Genomic DNA, 26,839 nt, shown 5'->3' on the forward strand with positions numbered 1-26,839 from the left:
TTCGTTTAAAAATAATGTTTTATAAAGTTATAAATCATTAAAAAATGTGTATGAAATCGGCAATTGTAAAAACGTTAATCTTCCCTGTTTAAAAAGTGAAATTTATAATAACGTTTTATAAAACATTAATAAGAATGTTACTAAAGCTATACCTAACCCTACTCTCACACAGAACCCTCCCTGTACCTATGGTGCCTAAACCTAAGACCCCCCCTGGTGGTGCCTAACCCTAAGACCCCCCTGGTGGTGCCTAACCCTAAGACCCCCCTGGTGGTGCCTAAACCTAAAACCCCCCTGGTGGTGCCTAAACCTAAGACCCCCCAGGTGGTGCCTAAACCTAAGACCCCCCTGGTGGTGCCTAAACCTAAGACCCCCCTGGTGGTGCCTAACCCTAAGACCCCCCTGGTGGTGCCTAAACCTAAAACCCTCCTGGTGGTGCCTAAACCTAAGACCCCCCTGTGATAAGCATTAATAACGTTTTAAAAAATATTGTGCGGTTTTTCGTTTAAAAATAATGTTTTAAAAAATATTGTACTGTTTTTCGTTTAAAAATAATGTGTAAAAAATTATAAATCATTAAATAATGTGTAATCATGAGAAGCAGTTATAAAACATTAAAAGTCTCCGGGCGCCGCTTTTAAAACGTTATTTTTCTCCGGCGCCCTTTTTCCTGTTGGGCGCCCATTAAACGATATTTATTATGGGAGTGAATGGCGGCGCCCTTTTTGTCCACCTGCCTCATGCGCCCAAATTTCCTGCTTCCGATCGAGAGGGGAAGCAGCCTTATTCAAGCTAACACAAGGCTGTGGCTCCTCACAACACACACTCTGCCACCACTAGCAGCTGCTAGACACTTCGACAATTCCCCGCTCTGCTGTCGAGCAGCCTACGCTGGCGTTCACGTACTCCGAGCAAGCTTCAAGCTTAGGCCAGCGCATGAGAACGCCACACTCCCAATGCAATCACACAGTAGCAAGGCACAATCCAAGCATACAATCAAGCACTGAACTTGTAATACAATTACACTGCAGTCTCTCTCTAGGAGGACACTAGAAGATTAGCTTATTAAATAAAGATGTAGTATTCCAAAAAAGTGGAACAGCGCAGAAAGAAATTTATACAAAGATATTTACGCAAACAAAGTAAAAAAAGTACAAAGACAACAACAAATCTGAATACACCAGACACTGGACCAGACCTAAATCATTGAATGAAAGGACCAGGAGGGAGAGAACACTGTCTGTATGTGTCTTATTATCCATGTTATGGAGAGCATTCCTGAAGACTGTTTTTAACGGACCATAAAGAGTTACATAAACAGGGGCAATACATCTTTATTGGGGCTGCCGGGCCCCTGACCTTTCACTAGATCAAAGCAACTGCCTCTGTTGCCTGGTGGATAATCCGGCTCTGCCTGCATCCCACTCTCTTCTGACCACCTCTTACCTGCCTGTAATACACGTCCACTGGCTCCCGCGCCTCCTGTACCCCACTCACTTTCCTGTCATCCCAGTCCTCTGTACCCTTCTCTGCACACCACCCTCTTCTGATCACCACTTACCTGCCTTTTATACACGCCCACTGGTTCCTGCACCTCCTGTACCCCACTCACTTTCCTGTCATCCCTGTCCTCTGTACCCTTCTCTGCACACCACCCTCTTCTGACCACCTCTTACCTGCCTGTAATACACGTCCACTGGCTCCCGCACCTCCTGTACCCCACTCACTTTCCTGTCATCCCTGTCCTCTGTACCCTTCTCTGCACACCACCCTCTTCTGATCACCACTTACCTGCCTTTTATACACGCCCACTGGTTCCTGCACCTCCTGTACCCCACTCACTTTCCTGTCATCCCTGTCCTCTGTACCCTTCTCTGCACACTACCTGCACCCCACCCTCTTCTGATCCTCTCCTACCTGTCTCCTACCATATCCATGCTCAGTACTCTCCACCACAGCATATACACTTCCCTCACCACCTGTACCTCACTATCTCACCTCCAACCTGACCATGATTCCTCTGTACTCTTCCCCTGGCCCAGGGGCGTAGCAATAGGGGTTGCAGAGGTAGCGACCGCATCGGGGCCCTTGGGCCAGAGGGGCCCCGAAGGGCCCTCCCTCAACTGCAGTATTAGCTCTCTATTGGTCCTGTGCTCATAATAATCACTTCTCTATAGATACTTTGAATAGTGGTAATCAGGGATGGTCGTAGTCAGCCAACTTCGCTACGCTGGAACTACGCGTAGTTTTACGCAATTACGCTTCGCCAAATTACGGCTCCAAAACCAAATAATTGCTTCGTATGCATTACGTAGAATACGCATTAAAATACGCAATTACGCGTAGTGCGTAGCGTAGTCGATGCGGACGCTTATCCCATTATGCATAAAAATGTACGCATGAATTCCTCTTCAAAATGCTTGTAACAGTAATTCTTCTATGCGTACATTCCCCTTTCCAATGCGTAATTTTGTATGCATACAATCGTATGCGGAAAAATAGACGCAAATAACGCATTCGTAGTTTACTTCGCAATACACATGAGAACTACACATTTGGGCGTAAACTACGCGTAACTGTATATCGCTATGCGTAAAATCGTATGCGTAGTTTTGAGACTTCGCCTACGAACTACGAACTACGATGCGTAGATGCGAACTACGATGCGTAAATTCGCACTGGCGTAGTTTCTGCTCATCCCTGGTGGTAATCATTAACAAACTGCTCCCCATCCCCTTCTTGCACCTCTGACACTGTAGTTGCCATTGGCAGGTTTTGGTGCGCTGTAACAATTGTTATGTGTAGAGTGCTTGGGGGGCCCCATTGTAAAACTTGCATCGGGGCCCACAGCTCCTTAGCTACGCCACTGCCCTGGCCCATTGCCTGCACCACTTTCATGCTTCTCCTCTCTGCCTATTTTCCTTGTCTTCCACACACCTCCTATCCCCACTACTCCTTGTACCCTTCCTAGCTGCCTAGATTCCCCCAACCCCAATTGCCCATGACCTCTGTCCTCTGCACTCCTCCTAATGCCTGTACACCTCACATCTCCCCACTCCATCCTGCTTGTCACCTGTATTCCCTACCCGACTCTGCCATTGCCTAAACCCCTTTCCTTCTGGCTCTACTTTCTGTCCTCTCTGGGGGATAAATGTATATAGGGACTCCACATCCACACCCATCAATATATCAAGGGAGGATGTGGAAGTCCACCAATGTCTGTAACCTGCTTTGTGTTATTCTAGGTACACACCATACAATTTTCTGTTAGATTTTCTGTTAGATTTATCTGCCAGATAGATAATTTCCAACATTCCAACAACATTCCAACAACTAGCAGATAGGCATTGTTCTACTTAGTAGGAAATAACCAGAAGACAATGCACCAGAGATAATGACCAGTTTCTACACATGCTCTACGGAAGCCAACAACGGGTCCGTCAGACCCTCCCGCTGGGCAGACTTTCAGCCGACAGTAATGCATGTGTACACGCTGTCGGCGGACTGATAAGGCTGTTCCTGAATGATCCGCTCAGCGGATCATTCAGGAACAGCCTTATCAGTCCGTCGACAGTGCGCACACACGCGCTACTGTCGGCTGAAAGTCCGCCCAGTGGGAGGGTCTGACGGACCCGTCGTTGGCTTCCGTAGTGCCTGTGTACGCATCTGTAGAAACTGGCGTTGAGGAGGGATAGTCATAAATGCAAATTTCCGCTTTCCAATAAGTGTCTTTCCGATTTCTGCGAAATACTGTGGAAATCAGAATATCCACATACTGATTTCCGATTTCTGCAGAATGTAATTTTTTTTTTGTTATTTTGTCAATAAAGTGTAACGATTGTGGAATTATTCACGTGGTCAGCGCACAGGATGCGCGCTGACACTGCGGAAATCCTCCACAAGCGTATAATCGGAGAGAACCCAGTAATGGTGCTATGCACCTGTAGAGGGGAATTCCTGCCGGCAGGTGGAGCTGTGGAGTGCAGAGGAACAGATCCTCTGCCCAGCCACAGATGCCAGATAGGAATTGTACGAGGGGAAGCAATGCAGGGCAAGATAGTCCTTAAAGAGAGAGAGCACAGAGACAGGGTGTATGTGCATCCACCAATTCAGTCGCCAGAGCGACGATGAACACACAACCGTGAAGACCAGGTGAGAAAGCAATCGCAAGAGATGGCGATTGCTAACAGCAACACAAGACAGAATAAGTACAGAGAAAGAATGTATGTATGTCCACCAATCTAGTCGCCAACCAGCGACATCGAACACACAACAGTGGAAACCAAGTGAGAACGCAATCGCAAGAGATGCGATTGCCAATGAGGATGAGCACAGGGACAGAATGTATGTGTGTGTACCAATCTAGTCGCCAACCAGCGACGGTGAACACACAACAGCAGAAACAAAGTAGGAACGCAATCGCAAGAGAGGCGATTGCCAGAAGTAACACAAGACTGAGCAAGACAGAGCACGAGAGTAGCAAAGGCACAGCAAACAACAATGAGAAGATAAGGAAAATAACAAACGCTAACTAAACACGAACACCGCACTCATTCGCAACAGCGAACGCGTTTACGGTGCGGTCTCCGCACGATAAGCGCAACAGAGACAAGCACGCCACCCTAACAAACCAACGCCAAACAAACACAAAACAGAGAGCGCGAATGCTTGCTTAACGGTTACCCCACCGAGCCTACAGCAAGCGTTCGTATCAGGCAAGACAGAGAGAAGGAGCAGCCAGCAGCAACCGCAGCTCTGGCCTACACTCCCAGACAGAGTTCAAAAGGAACCACCGCTGCTACTGCTAGAGCGAGTGCGATCCAGACAGACAAACGAACAGAAACAGGAATAGCTCAGATAAGATCCACCGCTCTTCCACCAGAGCGAGCGCGATCTAGGTTCAGGGACAGGACAGGAAGGATCCACTGCTCTTTCCGCCAGAGAGAGTGTGAACCTAGTAGGGAAACAGAGTTAGCAGGATCCACTGCTCTTTCCGCCAGAGCAAGTGCGATCCAAGTACAGAAACAGAGCTTAGTATAATCCACTGCTCTTTCCGCCAGAGCAAGTGTGATCCAAGCACAGAAACAGGCTAGCAGGATCCACTGCTCTTTCCGCCAGAGCAAGTGTGATCCAAGTACAGAAACAAACGATTCACCATTGCCAACTGCTGGCGACAGTGTAATCGCAAGGACAAACAGAAGACAGAACAGGCAATACAATGATACAACCTGACTGTGCTATAGGGATGCCTAATGCAATCCCCAGGAATACTCTAAGATAATCTTTAGCAGATAATAGCAAGGCTGACACTCTAGGAGGGATCCATCTGAAAATGGCACCTGCGAATAATGGCGCACGGTGTTGCCGCTAATCCGTTTGCCGCTTATCGCTATTTAATGTTAAAGCCTTATTGTTATTTAACGTTAAAGCCTTATTGTTATTTAGCGTTAACACACAGAACCCTCTCTGTACCTATCCCTAACCCCTAAACCCTCCCTGGTGGTGCCTAACCCTAACCACCCCCTGGTGGTGCCTAACCCTAAGACCCCCCTGATGGTGCCTAACACTAAGACTCACTCTCAGTGGTGCCTAACCCTAAGACCCCCCCAGTTGGTGCCTAAACCTAACCACCCCCCTGGTGGTGCCTAACCCTAACCACCCCCCTGGTGGTGCCTAACCCTAAGACCCCCGTGAAGGTGCCTAACCCTAAGACCCTCCTGGTGGTGCCTAACCCTAAGACCCCCCAGTGGTGCCTAACCCTAACCTTGACAGTGTTACATTAAATCCATTCACCGTTTTGCAGTTAAATAACTTCTGCAGTTTGGCTTATGTAGGGCGCTATTGATAAATAACGTTACTGTGGGCAATAACGTCTGCTGTTTGGCAAATGAATGGCACTATTGAGAAATAACCTTAGTGTATGCCACTATTGATAAATAACTTTAGTGTGTGCCGGTTTTCTTCTTTTTTTCCCTGTGCGTGATTATTATGAAGTACTAACGATAAATAGCGATAAGCTTATCTTTTTAATGCGGCGCTATTTGTATGCATAGGCGCTGTGCGCCATTATTCACTGATCCGCTCCAGGAGTGTTTCAACAGTAACAAACCATGACCAGCCAAGGATTGTGGGATCACATGGTATTTATGCTGCAAGCCTTCAAGGGAGGCGACTAGGCAATTTGCATAATCAGTATATGCAAATTCCTCAGCAGAGCAGGTCTGAAGCTTGCAAAGCAAAGACAGGTCTCTTATCCAGAGACCTGCATCCCACAGACTTAAGGAATGGTCAAACAGCTGTCTGCCTGTGCAGCCAGCTGAGCGGATTATTACATAAAGTTAGTCAATTGTAAAAAAAAAATCATTAAAAAAAATTGTGCGGAGTCCACCGCTATTTTTTATGGTTGTACGCTAATATGCGGAAATTCGCATTTCCGATCGGCAACCGTGGTAAACTCTGCATTTTCTGATTAACCTAATACTTACGAGTTTTCTGATTGACCTAAGATTTCTGCAGTAATCTGATTTCTGCAGTACAATTCTACATTCTCTGATTGGTCCAATGTTTCAGAGTCTTGAGATTGGCCTACAATTTCTGGAAACCAATAAGGTGTAAAGGAGGTTAGTCCTGACTTAGTACACCCTAATAAACAGGCACGTTGCTAGCCCCATAAATCCATTGCACATGACACGGATCTATTCTGGAGTGCCGCAAACCCTCCCTCCCCAGCAGAGTCGCACATTGAGTGGTACAGTACTCCGGCCGCTTGGTCTCCGAGTCAACAGACATCTTTACTTCTGGGCTTCACCCCTAGTGTCTGAGAATGAATTAGATGCTAGAGCTCCTAGCGTCTGACTGTCAGACGCTAGGGGGAGAAAGCCATAGCTGAAGATGTCTTGAGTGGATGGAGGGGATGATGAATACAAGGCCACCCACTGTGCTACTGCGCTTGGGGAAGTAGGGGGCCCGGGGGACATGCGGGGCACATCTGTGGGCCTGGGAAGAGCTGGCATCATTGTGTGTGTGTGTCCCTCTCCTCTGCCAGGCTGGCAGAAGAGAAAGATGGGGGCATAGCTGGTAGAGAAGAGGGAAACATACACAACAGCCCCCGGCATGCCCCCCCCCCCCCCCCCCCCCCCCCCCCGCCATTGATGCACCATGGCTAGCCAGCCAGCATCACTGCCAGTCAACCCAGCACACATCACTTCCAGGCCAGCCAGCACAGCTCACCACTGTGAGTGTAGCCAGGGGTGTAGCACTAGCAATAGGGGTTGCAGAGGTAGCCACCGCATCGGGGCAACTACAGTATTAGCTCTCTATTGGTCCTGTGCTCATAATAATTACTTCTATAGATGCTTTGAATAGTGGTAATCATCAACAAACTGTTCCCCATCCCCTTCTTGCACTTCTGCAACTGTAGTTGCCATTGGCAGGTTTTGGTGCGCCGTATCAATTGCTATGTATAGATTGCTTGGGGGGGCCCCATTGTAAAACTTGCATCGGGGCCCACAACTCCTTAGCTACGCCACTGAGTGTAGCCTAGGTTACACTGCTGCTAAGTTCATATACATTTGGCCCCACCCATGACCATGCCCACTATCAATCACTAGACCACACCAATTTTTTACTGCCGCAGCTCAATACTGAAGTGCCCTGGATCTCCTGGGACCCTAGCAATGCCCCTGCTAACAAATATGCATGCTTGTGTTATTTCTCGGTAGCTGTTGTAGCGAGGCTGCAGCATGATATGTCCTCTAGCAACCAGGGGACCAACTGCTGCAATAAGAATGGGAGTCGGAGTGTAGCTAAGGCCATGCAGGTGTTGGTGGTAGGGGACTCTGTTATCAGGCGGGCACACAAGATAATCATCTCCTTGGTGCTTGGGTTCTGCATGTGGTGGATCACATTGGCAAACTGATGGGTGGGGCTGGAGAGAACCCAGCTGTCATGGGAAAATAACTAAGTGGAAGATGAAAGGTCCTAAAAAATGATTAAAAAAACCCAGGAGATAAAATCAAGGCATGGACCTCCAGGGTGGAATTTTCTGGACTACTGCCTTGTCTCATAATACAGCTCTGGCTTGTTTCTCGTTTACCTCATTCAGCATGGACTACAGAAAATTATATGATCACATGCTTCCCATTCGCCCTATATACCTAAAATAGAAGGACGGCTGCACTTAAAACAGGTCACATATAATAACATCATAATACCAAAACCATAAAGTGCATTTTTTTAGAAGCAAGACAGTCCAGTCCTGAATAAAAGATATTTAACCATAAAATGTCCACAATCAAGCCCAAAACCAGCTAATGATGCTTGTTGCTTCAATAGCTCATCCTGTTCCCGATTGTACCACAAAGAAAAAAATGCCATATACAGTATAGTGTACACTGTCATTAACTAAGGACCTTGATCAATGGCTGAGGACACCATGTCTGCTATTGGTCCACCTCACTCCAAGTGTGCCCACCACCAGCAGGAATCACCCTCACCTGATGAATCATCACCAGAGCTGTCAATAGCAGTTGTAGCCCAAATGGTTTAGGCTCCCAGACCTCATAAAAGCATCAGGCACTGACTTATTAGCAGCTCCCTACATACTAAAACAAGCTTCTATACTGTAAAAACCTGGAATTGGTTTTGGCTAATACAGATTCTGGAGGGGGGGGGTGGATAGTGAGAGTAAAGGTGAAAAATGTCTGAAAGCCGAGGCTGCCATACCACCAGTTGCAGTTGGCAATCATTGCTAAGGAGACGTTGAAAGAAGGGGGGGGGGGGGGGTAGCACAGAAGTAGAGATGGCCCGAACCTCAGATTTTAGGTTTGCAAACCTACCGCAAAAGTTCGGTTCGTGCTTTCGCGAACCGCAATAGACTTCAATGGGGAGGCGAACTTTGAAAACTAGAAAAATGTATGCTGGCCACAAAAGTGATGGAAAAGATGTTTCAAGGGGTCTAACACCTGGAGGGGGGCATGGAGTGGGATACACGCCAAAAGTCCCGGGGAAAAATCCGGATTGGACACAAAGCAGCGTTTTAAGGGCAGAAATCACATTGAATGCTAAATTGCAGGCCTAAAGTGCTTAAAAACATCTTGCATGGGTATACATCAATCAGGGAGTGTAATTAGAGTACTGCTTCACACTGACACACTTAACTCACTGTGTAACGCACCGTGTTTGCGTAGTGACGGCCTTGCTGGACTGGTGCGCACCATGGCCAGAGTGCAGGCCGTGGCGGTTTTCAAGCCCATATGGTCGCCGGGCTGTGGTAGCTCAATGATAGAACAACAGTGACTGTCCAGCTGATCAAATTTGGTCTGTCCACAATCAAGCAACAACCTTATTATCTTTGGTGTGCCACCCCCCGAGATACTTATATAGCCGGTGGTCATTGCTTCATTGGGATACGCAAGCCCCTTCACGGTGGCAAGGTAATGATCACGAAGGGAAACATACATGCCTTTAGTTTTGTTGTTTCAGCTGCACTGCAGCCAGAAAAATTAGGCAGGCATGTACACGCACCAGAAAAATTATTATAGCGGCCGCTGCTAGTGGCGGCCTTAAAAATTCAGGATTCCACCTGGAGTCCTGGACCCTGTTGGTGGTGGCAGAGAAGGCAGTCAAGCGGCTTGCAGGCAGAGATGCTGTGTGGCAGGGGCGTCGCTAGCCCTATTTTGGGGTGGCACGTGCCCCCAATCTGATCTGGGGTGCCACGGATCTCAGCGGCTCCCTCCAGCCGCCGCCACCGTCGCCGCCGTCGCCGCGTCACTCAGACCTCAGGATCAGGCGGCGAGCCGGCGACCAATCGTGCGGGCGCTGGGTGACATCACTTCCGCATATAAAGTGGGTGCGTCCGGCGCCCGCTCTTACAACTGGTCGGGTCGCCGCTGATCCTGAGGTCTACACTGCCAGGTGAGGGGGGGGGGGGGGGGGGGGGAGCGGCGGCGGCGGCTAGAGGTGGGGCCTCCCTGTCACTCACTCACTACCTAAAGGGGCTCCCTGGCACTCACTCACTACCTAATGGGCTCCCTGTCACTCACTCACTACCTAAAGGGGCTCCCTGGCACTCACTCACTACCTAAAGGGGCTCCCTGTCACTCACTCACTACCTAAAGGGGCTACCTGTCACTCACTCACTACCTAATGGGCTCCCTGTCTCTCACTCACTACCTAAAGGGGCTCCCTGTCTCTCACTCACTACCTAAAGGGGCTCCCTGTCACTCACTCACAACCTAAAGGGGCTACCTGGCACTCACTCACTACCTAAATGGCCTCCCTGGCACTCACTCACTACCTAAAGGGGCTCCCTGGCACTCACTCACTACCTAAAGGGGCTCCCTGGCACTCACTCACTACCTAAAGGGGCTCCCTGGCACTCACTCACTGCCTAAAGGGGCTCCCTGTCACTCACTCACTTCCTAAAGGGGCTCCCTGTCACTCACTCATTTCCTAAAGGGGCTCCCTGGCACTCACTCACTTCCTAAAGGGGCTCCCTGTCACTCACTCACTACCTAATGGGCTCCCTGGCACTCACTCACTACCTAAAGGGGCTCCCTGGCACTCACTCACTACCTAAAGGGGCTCCCTGTCACTCACTCACTACCTAAAGGGGCTACCTGTCACTCACTCACTACCTAATGGGCTCCCTGTCTCTCACTCACTACCTAAAGGGGCTCCCTGTCTCTCACTCACTTCCTAAAGGGGCTCCCTGTCACTCACTCACTACCTAATGGGCTCCCTGTCACTCACTCACTACCTAAAGGGGCTCCCTGGCACTCACTCACTACCTAAAGGGGCTCCCTGTCACTCACTCACTACCTAAAGGGGCTACCTGTCACTCACTCACTACCTAATGGGCTCCCTGTCTCTCACTCACTACCTAAAGGGGCTCCCTGTCTCTCACTCACTACCTAAAGGGGCTCCCTGTCACTCACTCACAACCTAAAGGGGCTACCTGGCACTCACTCACTACCTAAATGGCCTCCCTGGCACTCACTCACTACCTAAAGGGGCTCCCTGGCACTCACTCACTACCTAAAGGGGCTCCCTGGCACTCACTCACTACCTAAAGGGGCTCCCTGGCACTCACTCACTGCCTAAAGGGGCTCCCTGTCACTCACTCACTTCCTAAAGGGGCTCCCTGTCACTCACTCATTTCCTAAAGGGGCTCCCTGGCACTCACTCACTTCCTAAAGGGGCTCCCTGTCACTCACTCACTACCTAAAGGGGCTCCCTGGCACTCACTCACTACCTAAAGAGGCTCCCTGACACTCACTCACTGCCTAAAGGGGCTCCCTGGCACTCACTCACTACCTAAAGGGGCTCCCTGACACTCACTCACTACCTAAAGGGGCTCCCTGGCACTCACTCACTACCTAAAGGGCCTCCCTGTCACTCACTCACTACCTAAAGGGGCTCCCTGGCACTCACTCACTACCTAAAGGGCCTCCCTGTCACTCACTCACTACCTAAAGGGGCTCCCTGGCACTCACTCACTACCTAAAGGGCCTCCCTGGCACTCGCTCACTGCCTAAAGGGGCTCCCTGGCACTCACTCACTGCCTAAAGGGGCTCCCTGGCACTCACTCACTACCTAAAGGGCCTCCCTGTCACTCACTCACTGCCTAAAGGGGCTCCCTGGCACTCACTCACTACCTAAAGGGGCTACCTGTCACTCACTCACTACCTAATGGGCTCCCTGTCACTCACTCACTACCTAATGGGGCTCCCTGGCACTCACTCACTACCTAAAGGGGCTCCCTGGCACTCACTCACTACCTAAAGGGGCTCCCTGTCACTTACTCACTACCTAAAGGGCCTCCCTGGCACTCACTCACTACCTAAAGGGGCTCCCTGGCACTCACTCACTGCCTGAAGGGGCTCCCTGGCACTCACTCACTACCTAAAGGGGCTCCCTGGCACTCACTCACTGCCTAAAGGGGCTCCCTGGCACTCACTCACTACCTAAAGGGGCTCCCTGGAACTCACTCACTACCTAAAGGGGCTCCCTGGCACTCACTCACTACCTAAAGGGGCTCCCTGGCACTCACTCACTACCTAAGGGGCCTCCCTGGCACTCACTCACTACCTAAAGGGGCTCCCTGGCACTCACTCACTACCTAAAGGGCCTCCCTGGCACTCGCTCACTACCTAAAGGGGCTCCCTGGCACTCACTCACTACCTAAAGGGGCTCCCTGGCACTCACTCACTGCCTGAAGGGGCTCCCTGGCACTCACTCACTACCTAAAGGGGCTCCCTGGCACTCACTCACTACCTAAAGGGGCTCCCTGGCACTCACTCACTACCTAAAGGGCCTCCCTGTCACTCACTCACTGCCTAAAGGGGCTCCCTGGCACTCACTCACTGCCTAAAGGGGCTCCCTGGCACTCACTCACTGCCTAAAGGGGCTCCCTGGCACTCACTCACTGCCTAAAGGGGCTCCCTGGCACTCACTCACTACCTAAAGGGCCTCCCTGTCACTCACTCACTGCCTAAAGGGGCTCCCTGGCACTCACTCACTGCCTGAAGGGGCTCCCTGGCACTCACTCACTACCTAAAGGGCCTCCCTGGCACTCACTCACTGCCTGAAGGGGCTTCCTGGCACTCACTCACTGCCTAAAGGGGCTCCCTGGCACTCACTCACTGCCTAAAGGGGCTCCCTGGCACTCACTCACTACCTAAAGGGGCTCCCTGTCACTCACTATCGGGGTCCCTGTCACTCACTACCTAACTGGAGGCGCCTGTCACTCACTAGCTAACCTGGGGGTCCCTGTCACTCACTACCTAACTTGGGGGGCTACCATATTGAGGGGGCATTCTGCCTATTTATGTGAAATGCTGTCTATTTATGTGCCTCATGACTGCTGAATTTGTCTTGTTGGGAGCCTTATGATTTGTGGGGGGCCTCAAGATTGCTGAATTTGTCTTGTTGGGGGCCTCATGATTGCTGAATTTGTCTTGTTGGGGGCCTCATGATTTGTTGGAGGCCTCATGATAGCTGAATTTGTCTTGTTGGGGGCCTCATGATTTGTTGGGGGCCTCATGATTGCTGAATTTGTCTTGTTGGGGGTCACATGATTGCTAACTGCAAGACTATGGGAAAAGCTGAATCCTTATCATATGAGACAATAGCATTAAACCTACTTTTTTAGCTTTTTAAAACAGAAAATAAAACTGGGAGTTTCTAAAAAATTGAATACATTTTTCAGGAGTAGGATGGATGAAATTGTTTATCTTCACAGTTTATTTTCAACTTGGATTTTCCATAATGTTCATGTATGAGTTAAAACGTTTGTACAGTATTTAGTTTAACCACTTCACCACTGAGGGGTTTTACCCCTTGAACACCAGAGCAATTTTCACCTTTCAGCGCTCCTTCCATTCATTCGTCTATAACTTTATTATTACTTATCCCAATGAAATGAACTATATCTTGTTTTTTTCGCCACCAATTAGGCTTTCTTTAGGTGGGACAGTATGCCAAGAATTATTTTATTCTAAATGTGTTTTAATGGGAAAATAGGAAAAAATGTGGGAAAAAATTATTACTTTTCAGTTTTCGGCCATTATAGTTTTTAAATAAAGCATGCTACTGTAATTAAAACCCATGAAATGTATTTAACCATGTGTCCCGGTTATAAAACCATTTAAATTATGTCCCTATCACAATATTTGGCGACAATATTTTATTTGGAAATAAAGGTGCATTTTTTTCAGTTTTGCGTCCATCCCTAATTACAAGCCCGCAGTTTATAAAGTAACAGTGTTATACCCTCTTGACATAAATATTTAAAAAGTTCAGTCCCTAAGGTAACTATTTATGTTTTTGTTTTTTATTGTATTTTTTTTTTTTAATTACAAAAAAAAATTGGGGAGTGTGGGAGGTAATGAGTTAATTTATTGTGTAAATGTAATGTTTGTGTATGTAAAATGCTTTTAGGGTGTAGTTTACTATTTGGCCACAAGAAGAAGCAGTAGGAGGCTGGGAGAATCACTATGATCGCGCTGTTTCTAATAGAAGCAGCGCGATCGTTGCGGGGGCTTAGATCAACGAACGGGAATGGATTTTCCCGTTCATTGATCTCCGTGCGAGCAGGCGGCGGTGTGCACGAGCGGCGGGTGCGCGCGCACGAGCGGCGGGAGCACGGACAGCGGCGGTAGCGCGGAAGGTACGGATTTCTCCGTCCCTGTTTTTTTAGGGGGGAAAAAAGGGACGGAGAAATTCGTACCGCGGGGGTTTAAGTGGTTAAATTGCTGTTGCCACTTTGCGATAGATAAGTGACTTTTGGGTTGCAGTTTGGGCACTCGGCCTCCAAAATGTTCGCCACCACTGTCATAATCTAATGTCCCACCATTGCTAGGTTCATGTAAATTTGTCTCCACCCGTTACCACACCTATATTCTGGTCCATGGCCCACCCATTTTTCGGTGCGGCGCGATAAGCACGCCGCACAACGTGATCCTCATATTTTTGGCACGCTAGCTGCAGTGTGCTGAATTCTGCTGCCTACAGTATGTACAGTATACGCTGTTCTCTAGTGCCTGCACTGTGTGCTGATTTACCTCCAGTGTGTACAGTGTAAGGTGTTACTCTGTGCCTTTACTGATTGTAAACCAGCTATATTGTATGCTGATCCCTGCTACTTTCAGTATGTACAGTATTAGCTGTAAAGCCTGGTACACACATACAATTTTGATTAGCCAATTTTAGCTCTGTTCATAAAATTCATTGTCTGTTGGCCCACTTACTGCACGGGGGTGGTAAAATTGGGGGTCAGTGATTGACCAATCAAAATTATATGTGTGTATACATCTTTGATCTATGCCTATACTGATTGTAAATTTTCTAAATAAAGGACAGGGGGCTCCATCCAATATTTCGATGGGCAGGCCCGTTATCTGTAGCTTACACCGCTGCTAAGTTCATGTACATTTGGCCCCACCCATGACCACAGCCACTCACCTCATGGCCACGCCCATTTTTACCTTCCCACCTGGTGCCCACAGGTGCCCCCGATCTCCAAGGACCCTAGAAACGCCCCTGGAGCAATGGCTAACCCCGCACAAGCTGGAGATCGGCAACGTGGTGTGTGACAACGGCAGAAATCTCATTTCCGCGTTGAATTTGGGAAAGCTGACACATGTACCCTGCATGGCACATGTGCTGAATCTGGTCGTGCAAAGATTTGTGTCCAAGTACCCAGGCTTAGAGGATGTCCTGAAGCAGGCCAGGAAGTTGTGTGGGCATTTCAGGCGATCTTACACGGCCATGGCACTCTTTGCGGACATTCAGCGTAGAAACAACTTGCCGGTGAGACGCCTGATTTGCGATAGCCCAACTCGCTGGAATTCCACCCTGCTCATATTCTCTCGCTTGCTAGACCAGGAGAAAGCCGTCACCCAGTACCTGTATAATTACAGTACAAGGACACAATCTGGGAAGATGGGGATGTTGTGGCCCAACAACTGGACACTGATGCGAAATGCATGCAGGGTCATGGAGCCCTTTGAGGAGGTGACCAAACTGGTGAGCCGCGCTGAGGGCACCATCAGCGACTTGATCCCCTAAGCTTACTTCCTGGAGCGTGCCATGCGTAAAGTGGTGGATACAGCTGTGGAGGAGCGTGAACGAGAACAGTTACGGCAGGAGTCGTGGGAGCGATTTTCATCTGAACCAGATGTTTCCTCAACACCTGTGGCAGCACAAAGGGGGAAGGAGGAGGAGGAAGAAGACAAGTCGTGTGGGGAAGGAGAGGAGTCAGACTCTGATGATGATGATGAGGAAGGTGTTTCTGTGGAGGAGGAAGAGGCGGCAGAAGAAGAACAACCGTGGCAGCCGTCACAGGGGGCTTCTGCTGCTCCACGTTCCCGTGGTATTGTTCAAGGCTGGGGGGAGGAAGAGGAGTTGCGTGCCGTCACTGAGGAAGAGCAAGAGGAGATGGAGAGTATGTCTGCATCCAGCTTTGTGCAGATGGCCTCTTTCATGTTGTCCAGCCTGTTGAGGGACCCCCGTATCAAAAAAACTCAAGGCGAATGACCTGTACTGGGTGGCCACGCTACTAGACCCTCGGTACAGGAACAAAGTGGCGGACCTGTTACCAACTCAACACAAGGCGGAAAGGATGCAGCACTTGCAGAACAAGCTGTCAATGATGCTTTACAATGCGTTTAAGGGTGATGTGGCAGCACAACGCAATCAAGGTACCACTGGCAGTAACTCTCCTCCTCCCAAGTCCACGTAGGCAAGGACAGGACGCTCCAGCGATCTCAGGGTGATGTCGGACATGCGGACATTCTTTAGTCCAATTCCTCGCCATAGTCCTTCCGGATCCACCCTCCACCAACGCCTGGACCGGCAGGTAGCCGACTACCTGGCCTTGAGTGTGGATGTAGACACTGCGAGCAGCGACAATGAACCCTTGGACTACTGGTTGCGCAGGCTTGACCTGTGGCCAGAGCTGTCCCAATTTGCCATACAACTTCTCTCTTGCCCTGCCGCAAGCGTCCTGTCAGAAAGGACCTTCAGTGCAGCTGGAGGCATTGTCACTGAGAAGAGAAGTCGCCTAAGTCCCGACAGTGTTCAGTACCTGACCTTTATCAAAATGAATGAGGCATGGATCACGAGGGCTACTGCACGACCGAAGACTAAGTCAGTCCCCACACACAGCATCTCTGCCTGCAGGCCACTTGCCTTCTCCGCCACAACCAACAGGGTCCAGGACTCCAGGCGGATTCCTGAATTTTTAATTCTGCTGCTAGCAGCGGCTGCTACACTAATTTTTCTGGTGCGTGTACATGCCTGCCTAATTTTTCTGGCTGCATTGCGGGTGGCTGCAACTAAAAAACAAAAGGCATGTACATGTGCCCATGCCCCTTCATGATCATTACCTTGCCGCGGTGAAGGGCAGGGGTCGAGTCCTGCGTGCACGCAGGTGAACGGCGTCCACCCACTTTTTCCTCAGCGTGGACGCCGTGAACCCTGGCTTGTGTGGAGGGGAGAAGCGCAGAGAAGGAGAGCTATGGGGACAGCGAGGGTGGGCGGACATCTCCCCCCCCCATCCCTCACCTTTCGTGCTCCCCTTGCTGCCTCTCCCCTCCGGTGTTTTGAAATGTCGGGCCCGGCGGCAAAAGTGGGCGGAGACTTTCCACCTTCTTCTGGCCACAAGGGACGCTCCGCTCTGTGTGTGGCTAGAAGACCAGACTAGCCGCACACAGAGCGGAGCGTCCCTTGCGGCTGGAACGCGGTAAGTCTCCGCCCACTTTCGCCGCCGGGCCCGACATTTCAAAACACCGGAGGGGAGAGGCAGGAAGGGGAGCACGAAGGTGAGGGATGGGGGGGGGAGGGAGATGTCTGCCCATCCCCGCTGTCCCCATAGCTCTCCTTCTCTGCGCTGCTCCCCTCCTGCTGGGGGCACACCTGGCTACCTGGGCACATAATCCCTTGCCTACATATACTGGGCACATATACCCCTGGCTACATATACTGGGCACATATACCCCTGGCTACATATACTGGGCATATATACCCCTGGCTACATATACTGGGCATATATACCCCTGGCTACATATACTGGGCACATATACCCCTGGCTACATATACTGGGCATATATACCCCTGGCTACATATACTGGGCACATATACCCCTGGCTACATATACTGGGCACATATACCCCTGGCTACATATACTGGGCACATATACCCCTGACTACATATACTGGGCACATATACCCCTGACTACATATACTGGGACATATACCCCTGCCTACATATACTGGGCACATATACCCTTGACTACATATACTGGGCACATATACCCCTGGCTACATATACTGGGCACATATACCCCTGCCTACATATACTGGGCACATATACCCCTGGCTACATATACTGGGACATATACCCCTGGCTACATATACTGGGCACATGTACTCCTGACTACATAGGATGGCGCCGTGAGGCTGCCTCGGCTCACAGGGCTCCTGCTATTATTTTTATTTTCTTGTTTTTAGTCTTTAGTTTTTAGTCTTTAGTTTTCCTCGTTTTTTTTTAGCTCTAGCTGCTTCTGCGGGGTTTTGTGCCCTACCTGCCCTGCCTGCTACCTAGAACTGACTCCCAGCCTCAAGCTAAGTCCGGAGGGTCTGCTGCAGTCTGCCTCCTGACCACCCACGTGGCGAAGCTCTCCGGCAGCAGCCGTCTGCAGCCAGCACAAAGACACGGACGGATCCCGTTCTCCCCAACACAGCCAACACGTGCACCCCCTCGGGCCTGCTCATGGAATAGTCCGCTAGTCACTCGGACCAGACCAGCCAGCACCGCAGCGGACCTCCGCCGGCCACCGCATGTCCACGTACCTCCGCCAGCTGCACTCACCGCTACTGGGGACAGGAGCCACTGCCAGCCGGGACCTCTGCCCCAGCGCTTTCCAGACTGGATCTCTGCTGCACTTCCGCATCGGCCCCTCCACCGCCGGCTGCACTCTTCACGTGCCAGCTCCTGGCCTGCCCCAGCCACTCCACCGCTGCCTGAGACAGGAGCCACCGCCAGCCGGGACCTCTGCTCCAGCTCTCCCCGGGCTCCTCCACCGCCGGCTGCACTCTTCACGTGCCATCTCCTGGCCTGCCCCAGCCACTCCACCGCTGCCTGAGACAGGAGCCACCGGCAGCCGGGACCTCTGCTCCAGCTCTCCCCGTGCTGCAGCGCTCTGGGGACTGGGGAACACTCAGCTTGATCACGCACGACTCCGGTGAATCCCCTCATCAGTCAAGGTCTTTGGGCCCACACACCGCTGCAGCACGTGGTACCACCGCCACTTCAAACACTGGGAACCACAGGCCCAAGGAGCTGAGCTCTACCTCCTGACCCGGACACAGGTAATCGCAACTCCGTTACTGCTAGCCGCTGTACTGGGGAACTTTTTAACTGCCATACTGAGGCCAGGCACCCCCTGCCCTCTGAACTATGGGGCCTATCTGATCTGATGTCCTGCTGCACCCCTAACTTGCTGGTTTGGGGGAAGAGCTATCTGTTGCACTGGGGTTGCAGTACCTCCAAATGCTGCACACCAGGCTTGAAATCTGACTGCTGCACTGCAATTCCAATGCCGCACACCCTGCCTGATGAACTGTGGAAGCGATCTGATATCTGCTGCTGCTCGTCTGGGGAGGCGATCTGATCCGATACTGGCATTGCTTGATGTACTGTGGGGGGTGTCCTGATATTGTATTGCTCGACTGTGGGGGTGATCTGATATTGAATTGCTCGACGGACTGTGGGGGTGATCTGATCTGACAATGATCTGGTAATTGTACTACTGATGGACTGTGGGGCGTGATCTGATCTGATACTTGCAATTGATCGGACTGCGGACTGTGGAGCGATCTGATATCTGCAACTGCTTGATGGACTGTAAGGGGGTTCTGATATTTGTACAGTAGATGGACTGTGGGGGCGATCTGATACCTGCACTGCTGAGGGACTGGGGGGGCGATCTGATATCTGCACCGCTGTTGAGCTGCGAAATTTGTTTTCTGCACTGCCTGGCGGTCGGTGGGGGTGATCTGATATTTGCACTGCACTCCAGGCTGGCGAACTGGCGGGAACCGGAGGGAACTCCAACGTATGAGCTGTAAGCGGAGGCATGAACTTTTTATGCGCCATACGCATGAACTTTCTCCTTGCACATCCATGCCTTCCTTGCTACCCCTCCCCCCACGCACCACTCTCTGCAGGACAAAGCTCCTCGAATGGGAGCGCAGCACAGCCCAGCCTCCCGAGGGCAGACTCCTATATGACTCTGTCTGGAGCCACATCCAGGAGCTCATTACCCCAGTGCCTGTGCCCCGAAACGACCCAAGGAAAAGAGGCTGTCGAGCGGGTGCCAAAGCGAGGCTGAGAAGGAAGGGCTTGCGGTCAGCCATCCCCGCAGTCCTCCTAGCAAACGTTCGCTCCCTCCCCAACAAGGTGGATGAACTAAGGCTCCTCAGTAACAAGAGGGAACTGGGCAGCAACACTCCAGTCTTCTGCTTCACAGAAACATGGCTCCACGACGACATCCCTGACAGTGCCCTACATCTCCCAGGCTACAGCCTCATCCGGGCAGACCGCGACACCACCCTTTCCGGGAAAAGCAAGGGAGGTGGCATCTGTTTTTACATCAGCTCTGTTTGGTGCCCTAATACCTCTATACTTGCCAAGAAATGCTCCCCAAATCTCGAAATCATCCTGGTAAACTGCAGGCCAATTTATTCACCCAGGGAGTTTTCCTCCTATGTCCTCGTCGGGGTGTATATCCCACCAGATGCTGAGACTAAGACCGCCATACACGATCTCAGCAACACAATCACTCAGTGGGAGACAGCTCTTCCGGACTCACTGTTCATCATAACGGGAGACTTCAACAAGGCAAACCTCCACCAGGAGATGCCACGCTACCATCAGCATGTCACCTGCCCCACCAGGAACACCAACACATTAGACCACTGCTATACAGTCCTGAAAGACGCGTACAAGGCGACCTCATGGGCAGCACTAGGCTCATCGGATCACTGCCTCATACACTTGATACCCACGTACAAGAGACGCCTGGAAACTGCAAAACCGGTCCTGAAGTCCACCAAGGTATGGTCAGAGGATGCCAAACTACAACTTCAAGCAAGCTTTGATTGTACAGACTGGAAGGCTCTGGAATCGCCGAACCTAGACGAGTGGGCGGACAACGTGTCCTCCTACATCAGCTTCTGCGAGGAACACTGTATACCAACGAAAACCCTCAGACTGTACCCGAACGACAAACCTTGGTTCTCCAATAAACTACGAAAACTGCGAAAGAACAAGGAAAAAGCGCATAAGTCCGGCAACCAGGAGAAATACAGGAAAGCAAAAAACACCCTGAACAGGGAATTGAGAGTGGCCAAAAGGAGCTATGCAGAAAAACTGGAGAAGAACCTCTCCTCGAACGACTCTCGAGCCGTTTGGAAGGGGCTCAAGGCCGCCACTAACTACAAGCCCCCCCTCCAGCACGCAACTCCCAGCACTGAGCTTGCCGAGAGTCTCAGTGACTTCTACTGCAGATTTGAGAACCAGGCTGCACCACTAAAGCCACCTGCCCCCTCCTCTGCTTCAGATATCCAGCATCCAAATCTACCCCCTCTGGAGGTGAACGAGGACGTTGTTCTGCGACACCTGCTGTGCATTAACGCTCGGAAAGCCCCAGGCCCAGACGGAGTGTCGCCATCCTGCCTGAAATCATGTGCACAGCAGCTCGCTCCTGTTCTTTCCTCCATCTTCACCAAATCGCTCCAGGTAGGCAAAGTTCCAGGGTGTTTCAAGAGGTCAACGATCATCCCCGTCCCCAAAAAACAGGGCGTCTCTGACCTCAATAATTTCAGGCCTGTGGCTCTCACTTCTGTCATTATGAAAACCTTTGAAAGAGCGGTTTTGCCCCTCCTAAAAGCTTCCACGGAACCACTGATGGATCCGTTCCAGTTTGCCTACAGAACAAACAGGTCCACGGATGACGCCATAAACATCTGCCTGGAGCTTGTCAACGACCACTTAGACAAACCGGACTCATACGCCAGGATCCTCCTACTCGACTTTAGTTCGGCGTTCAACACCATCAGCCCCCATATACTTCAGGAGAACCTGGCCACGCTAGAGGTCCATCCAACCCTGCGCCTGTGGATCACGGACTTCCTCAGTAACAGATCCCAGGCTGTTAAGCTAGGCCCTATCCTCTCAAAACCAAGGCTCACCAACACAGGGGCCCCTCAGGGATGTGTACTGTCGCCTTTCTTATTCTCCCTGTACACGAACAACTGCAGATCCACGTCAGACTCTGTCCAAGTGATCAAGTTCGCTGACGACACCACCATAGTGGGCCTCATTACCAAAAATGAAGAGCAGGAGTACCGCCACCAGGTTGAGAGAATCTGCCTCTGGTGCAGGGATAATGGCCTGGTCCTCAACACTGCAAAAACCGTTGAGGTGGTTGTTGACTTTAGGAAACGCGCTCCCGCCCCCCCACCCCCAATCTGCATTGACGGCTTGGAAGTGGAAATAGTCCCCTGTGCACGTCTCTTGGGCACGACCATCTCCAAGGACTTAATCTGGAAATCCAACACCACATCCACACAAAGAAAGGCCCAGCAGAGGCTGTTTTTCCTCCGCCAATTGAAGAAGTTTGGTATGTCCCAGAAACTCCTGACGAGTTTCTATTCCGCCACAATCGAATCTGTACTCTGTTCCTCCATCCTAGTCTGGTACGCTGGTTCCTCCGCCAGCGACAGACACAAACTACAGAGGGTGATAAGATCAGCGGAGAGGATAATCGGGAAACCACTCCCCCCTCTGGACCTCCTCTACAATTCCAGACTGCGCTCCAGAGCACTGAGGATTACTAGCGATCCCTCTCATCCAGGTTACCGCTTTTTCAGCCGACTCCGCTCAGGCCGGAGGTTCAGGTCCATCGCCACCAGGACCTCAAGGCACAGGAACAGCTTCTTCCCCTCTGCTGTTAACTCTCTAAACTCTATTCATAAACTCCCTACACACGCTGTTAATCCCCCCTCGCAAGCAGGGTTGGTCAGAACCCGATTACATTGACGCACCTTACGTAATTTGTAAACCTGGGGATGAGAATGCGGAATCATCCAGGATGATGATCTATGGCAGTCCAAAGTTAAAATACATTTTATAGCAGTAGCGCAATTGTGTTCGAAACTGTATTTGTATTGTATTGTGTTTTGTTTAACATTTACACTGTGTTTTGTGTTTTTCTCAGCCCTATATGCCAAGTCCAATTCCGGGCACGACCCAGTCGTGCTTGGCGAAATAAAAATGATTCTGATTCTGATTCTGATATACTGGACACATATACCCCTGGCTACATATACTGGGCACATATACCCCTGGCTACATATACTGGGCACATATACCTCTGACTACATAAACTGGGCACATATACCCCTGCCTATATATACTGGGCACATATACCCCTGGCTATATATACTGGGCACATATACCCCTGACTACATATACTGGGCACATATACCTCTACCTATCTATGCTGGGCACATATCTCACTGGCTATATATACTGGGCACATATACCCCTGGCTATATATACTGGGCACATATACCCCTGGCTACATATACTGGGCACATATACCTATTATCTGCATTTTTGTGGAACCGCTGTTATGTATTTTGGGGAACAGCTGCCAGATTATGTGTATGTTAGGGGAACGGCTGCTGCCAGATTACATGTATTTTGGGGAACTGCTGCCAGATTGTGTATGTTTGGGGGACCACTACTGCCAGATTATATGTCCTTTGGGTGTTACGTGTATTTTGGGTGATCCGCTGCCAGGTTTCGCGTATTTTAGGGAACTGCTTCCAAATTATGTGTATGTTGGTGGAACTGCTGCTGCCACATTGTCTATTTTGGGGGAACCACTTCCATATTATCTGTATTTTGGAGGAACTTCTACCAGATTATGTGTCTTTTTGGTGAAATGCTGTCAGATTACATCTATTTTTGGGGGATACACTACGGCAGAGCTCAAACTTCCTCGGCAGACCTTTTACATCACTGCTAAGGTCATGTATATTTGGCCCCACCCATGACCACGCCCACGGTGTGCTTGACCACGCCCAATTTTGGCACGCCGCAGGGGTTCTCCAAGTGAGTCCACTCACTTCTTTTCCCAGGACTAGACCCCTGGTGAAGGGGCTTGCGTATCACAATGAAGCAATGACCGCCGGCTATTTGAGTGTCTCGGGTGGGGGTGGAACACCAAAGATAATAAAGGTCGTTGCTTCATTGTGGTCAGACCAAATTTGATCAGCTGGACACTCACTGTTGTTCTGTCATTGAGCTACCACAGCCGGGTGACCATATGGGCTTGAAAACCGCCACGGCCTACACTCTCGCCACGGTGCACACCAGTCCAGCACGGCCGTCACTACACAAACAGCTGTTTGCGGTGCGTTACACAGTGAGTTTGGTGTGTCAGTGTGAAGCAGAACTCTAATTACACTCCCTGATTGATGTATACACATTGCGATTGCGCTCGTATATATTGGCACGTCCTCTGCACATAATATAATCCATGTAGGTCATCTTTATATTAGTGCATATGCATATCTGTTAAATTGCGCTCGTATACATTTGCACGTCCTCTGCACATAATATAATTTATGTAGGTCTGTACTATACACATATCTTGCAAGGCAACAGCTTGTATTGGCATTATCGTGTTGCTAGGATATTCTTATCCAATGAGCAACCATCCGCAGAGTCATCCACGCCCATTGTGTATAGTTGTACACGCCCCCCTTCCATCTCAGCAAACCAGCACGTCCATAGTGATGCAATACGCGTCTCATACGGCGCATGCGCACTTTTGTTGAGATTTCCGTGTGTAAGTGTCACGCATATAGGTCCGCAATGTATGCGGAAATGCAGCAATTATGAATCATATTGCTAGCAAGTTGATACTAGTGTTGGGCGAACATCTAGATGTTCGGGTTCGGGCCGAACAGGCCGAACATGGCCGCGATGTTCGGGTGTTCGAGCCGAACTCCGAACATAATGGAAGTCAATGGGGACCCGAACTTTCGTGTTTTTTAAAGCCTCCTTACATGCTACATACCCCAAATTTACAGGGTATGTGCACCTTGGGAGAGGTACAAGAGGAAATTTTTTTTTTAGCAAAAAGAGCTTATAGTTTTTGAGAAAATCGATTTTAAAGTTTTAAAGGGAAAACTGTCTTTTAAATGCGGGAAATGTCTGTTTTCTTTGCACAGGTAACATGCTTTTTGTCGGCATGCAGTCATAAATGTAATACAGATGAGAGGTTCCAGGAAAAGGGACCGGTAACGCTAACCCAGCAGCAGCACACGTGATGGAACAGGAGGAGGGCGGCGCAGGAGGAGAAGGCCACGCTTTGAGACACAACAACCCAGGCCTTGCATGCGGACAAGAAGCGTGCGGATAGCAATTTGCTTTTTGTCGGCATGCAGTCATAAATGTAAAACAGATGAGAGGTTCCAGGAAAAGGGACCGGTAACGCTAACCCAGCAGCAGCACACGTGATGGAACAGGAGGAGGGCGGCGCAGGAGGAGAAGGCCACGCTTTGAGACACAACAACCCAGGCCTTGCATGCGGACAAGAAGCGTGCGGATAGCAATTTGCTTTTTGTCGGCATGCAGTCGTAAATGTAATACAGATGAGAGGTTCCAGGAAAAGGGACCGGTAACGCTAACCCATCACAGATGTTCATTGTTCATGTTACTTGGTTGGGGTCCGGGAGTGTTGCGTAGTCGTTTCCAATCCAGGATTGATTCATGTTAATTTGAGTCAGACGGTCTGCATTTTCTGTGGAGAGGCGGATACGCCGATCTGTGACGATGCCTCCGGCAGCACTGAAACAGCGTTCCGACATAACGCTGGCTGCCGGGCAAGCCAGCACCTCTATTGCGTACATTGCCAGTTCGTGCCAGGTGTCTAGCTTCGATACCCAATAGTTGAAGGGTGCAGATGAATTGTTCAACACAGCTACGCCATCTGACATGTAGTCCTTGACCATCTTCTCCAGGCGATCGGTGTTGGAGGTGGATCTGCACGCTTGCTGTTCTGTGGGCTGCTGCATGGGTGTCAGAAAATTTTCCGACTCCAAGGACACTGCCGATACCATTCCCTTTTGGGCACTAGCTGCGGCTTGCGTTGTTTGCTGCCCTCCTGGTCGTCCTGGGTTTGTGGAAGTCAGTCTGTCGGCGTACAACTGGCTAGAGGAGGGGGAGGATGTCAATCTCCTCTCTAAAGTCTCCACAAGGGCCTGCTGGTATTCTTCCATTTTGACCTGTCTGACTCTTTCTTCAAGCAGTTTTGGAACATTGTGTTTGTACCGTGGATCCAGAAGGGTATAAACCCAGTAATTGGTGTTGTCCAGAATGCGCACAATGCGTGGGTCGCGTTCAATGCAGTCTAGCATGAATTGAGCCATGTGTGCCAGAGTCCTGCCAGAATCCTCATCATCCTCTTGTGAGCGTTGTGATAGTTGTTGTGATGCATCATAGTCGTCACCTTCTTCCTGGTCTGCTTCTGCTGACCATTCGCGCTGAATTGTGGAAGTCCAACGTGCACCGCTCTGGCCCTCGTCAGTGGTGGCATGAAATTCCTGCTCCAACTCCAGCTGTTCCTCCTCCTCTTCTTCGTCATAGCTGCTGGGGCCAGCGTTTCCTAAAGCAGATGGCCTGATGTTGGTATCATCACGCTGATTGTTTTCTCCTTCAGATTCCCCCAGTTGCATCATGACAGCTGTTTCCTTGATTTTCAACATTGACTTCTTCAGTAAACACAGCAGTGGTATGGTAATGCTGACTGAAGAGTTGTCACTGCTCACAAGCAACGTGGATTGCTCAAAATTTTGGAGGACTTGGCAGAGGTCCAACATGTTGGCCCAATTGGATCCACAGAAGCTTGGCAGCTGTCCGGATGCGCCTCGGTACTGCACCGTCATGTACTGGACCACTGCACTCTTCTGCTCGCAAAAGCGGGCTAGCATGTGCAGCGTAGAATTCCAGCGCGTAGGGACATCACACAGCAAGTGATGGTGGGGGAGATTGAAGCGCTCCTGCATCTTGGCGAGTGCCCCCGAAGCAGTACTGGAATTTCTACAATGTTTGGCCACTCGTCGCACCTTCAACAGAAGATCGGCCACGCCTGGGTATGTCCTCAGGAACCGCTGAACTACTAGGTTCATCACGTGCGCCAGGCAAGGGATGTGTGTCAGCTTAGCCAACCTTAAAGCGCGAATGAGATTACTCCCATTAT

At 50.4% G+C, this 26,839-nt stretch overlaps 1 protein-coding gene across 1 annotated transcript in view; it reads left to right on the forward strand.

The window, feature by feature from the left end:
• GJA8 (gap junction protein alpha 8) overlaps window positions 1-26,839 on the forward strand; it is a 152,813-nt gene that overhangs the window by 9,253 nt on the left and 116,721 nt on the right. The gene's annotated exons all lie outside the window — the stretch shown is intronic.

This window comes from Hyperolius riggenbachi, chromosome 2 (genome assembly GCF_040937935.1).
Source record: "Hyperolius riggenbachi isolate aHypRig1 chromosome 2, aHypRig1.pri, whole genome shotgun sequence".
Taxonomy (NCBI): domain Eukaryota; kingdom Metazoa; phylum Chordata; class Amphibia; order Anura; family Hyperoliidae; genus Hyperolius; species Hyperolius riggenbachi.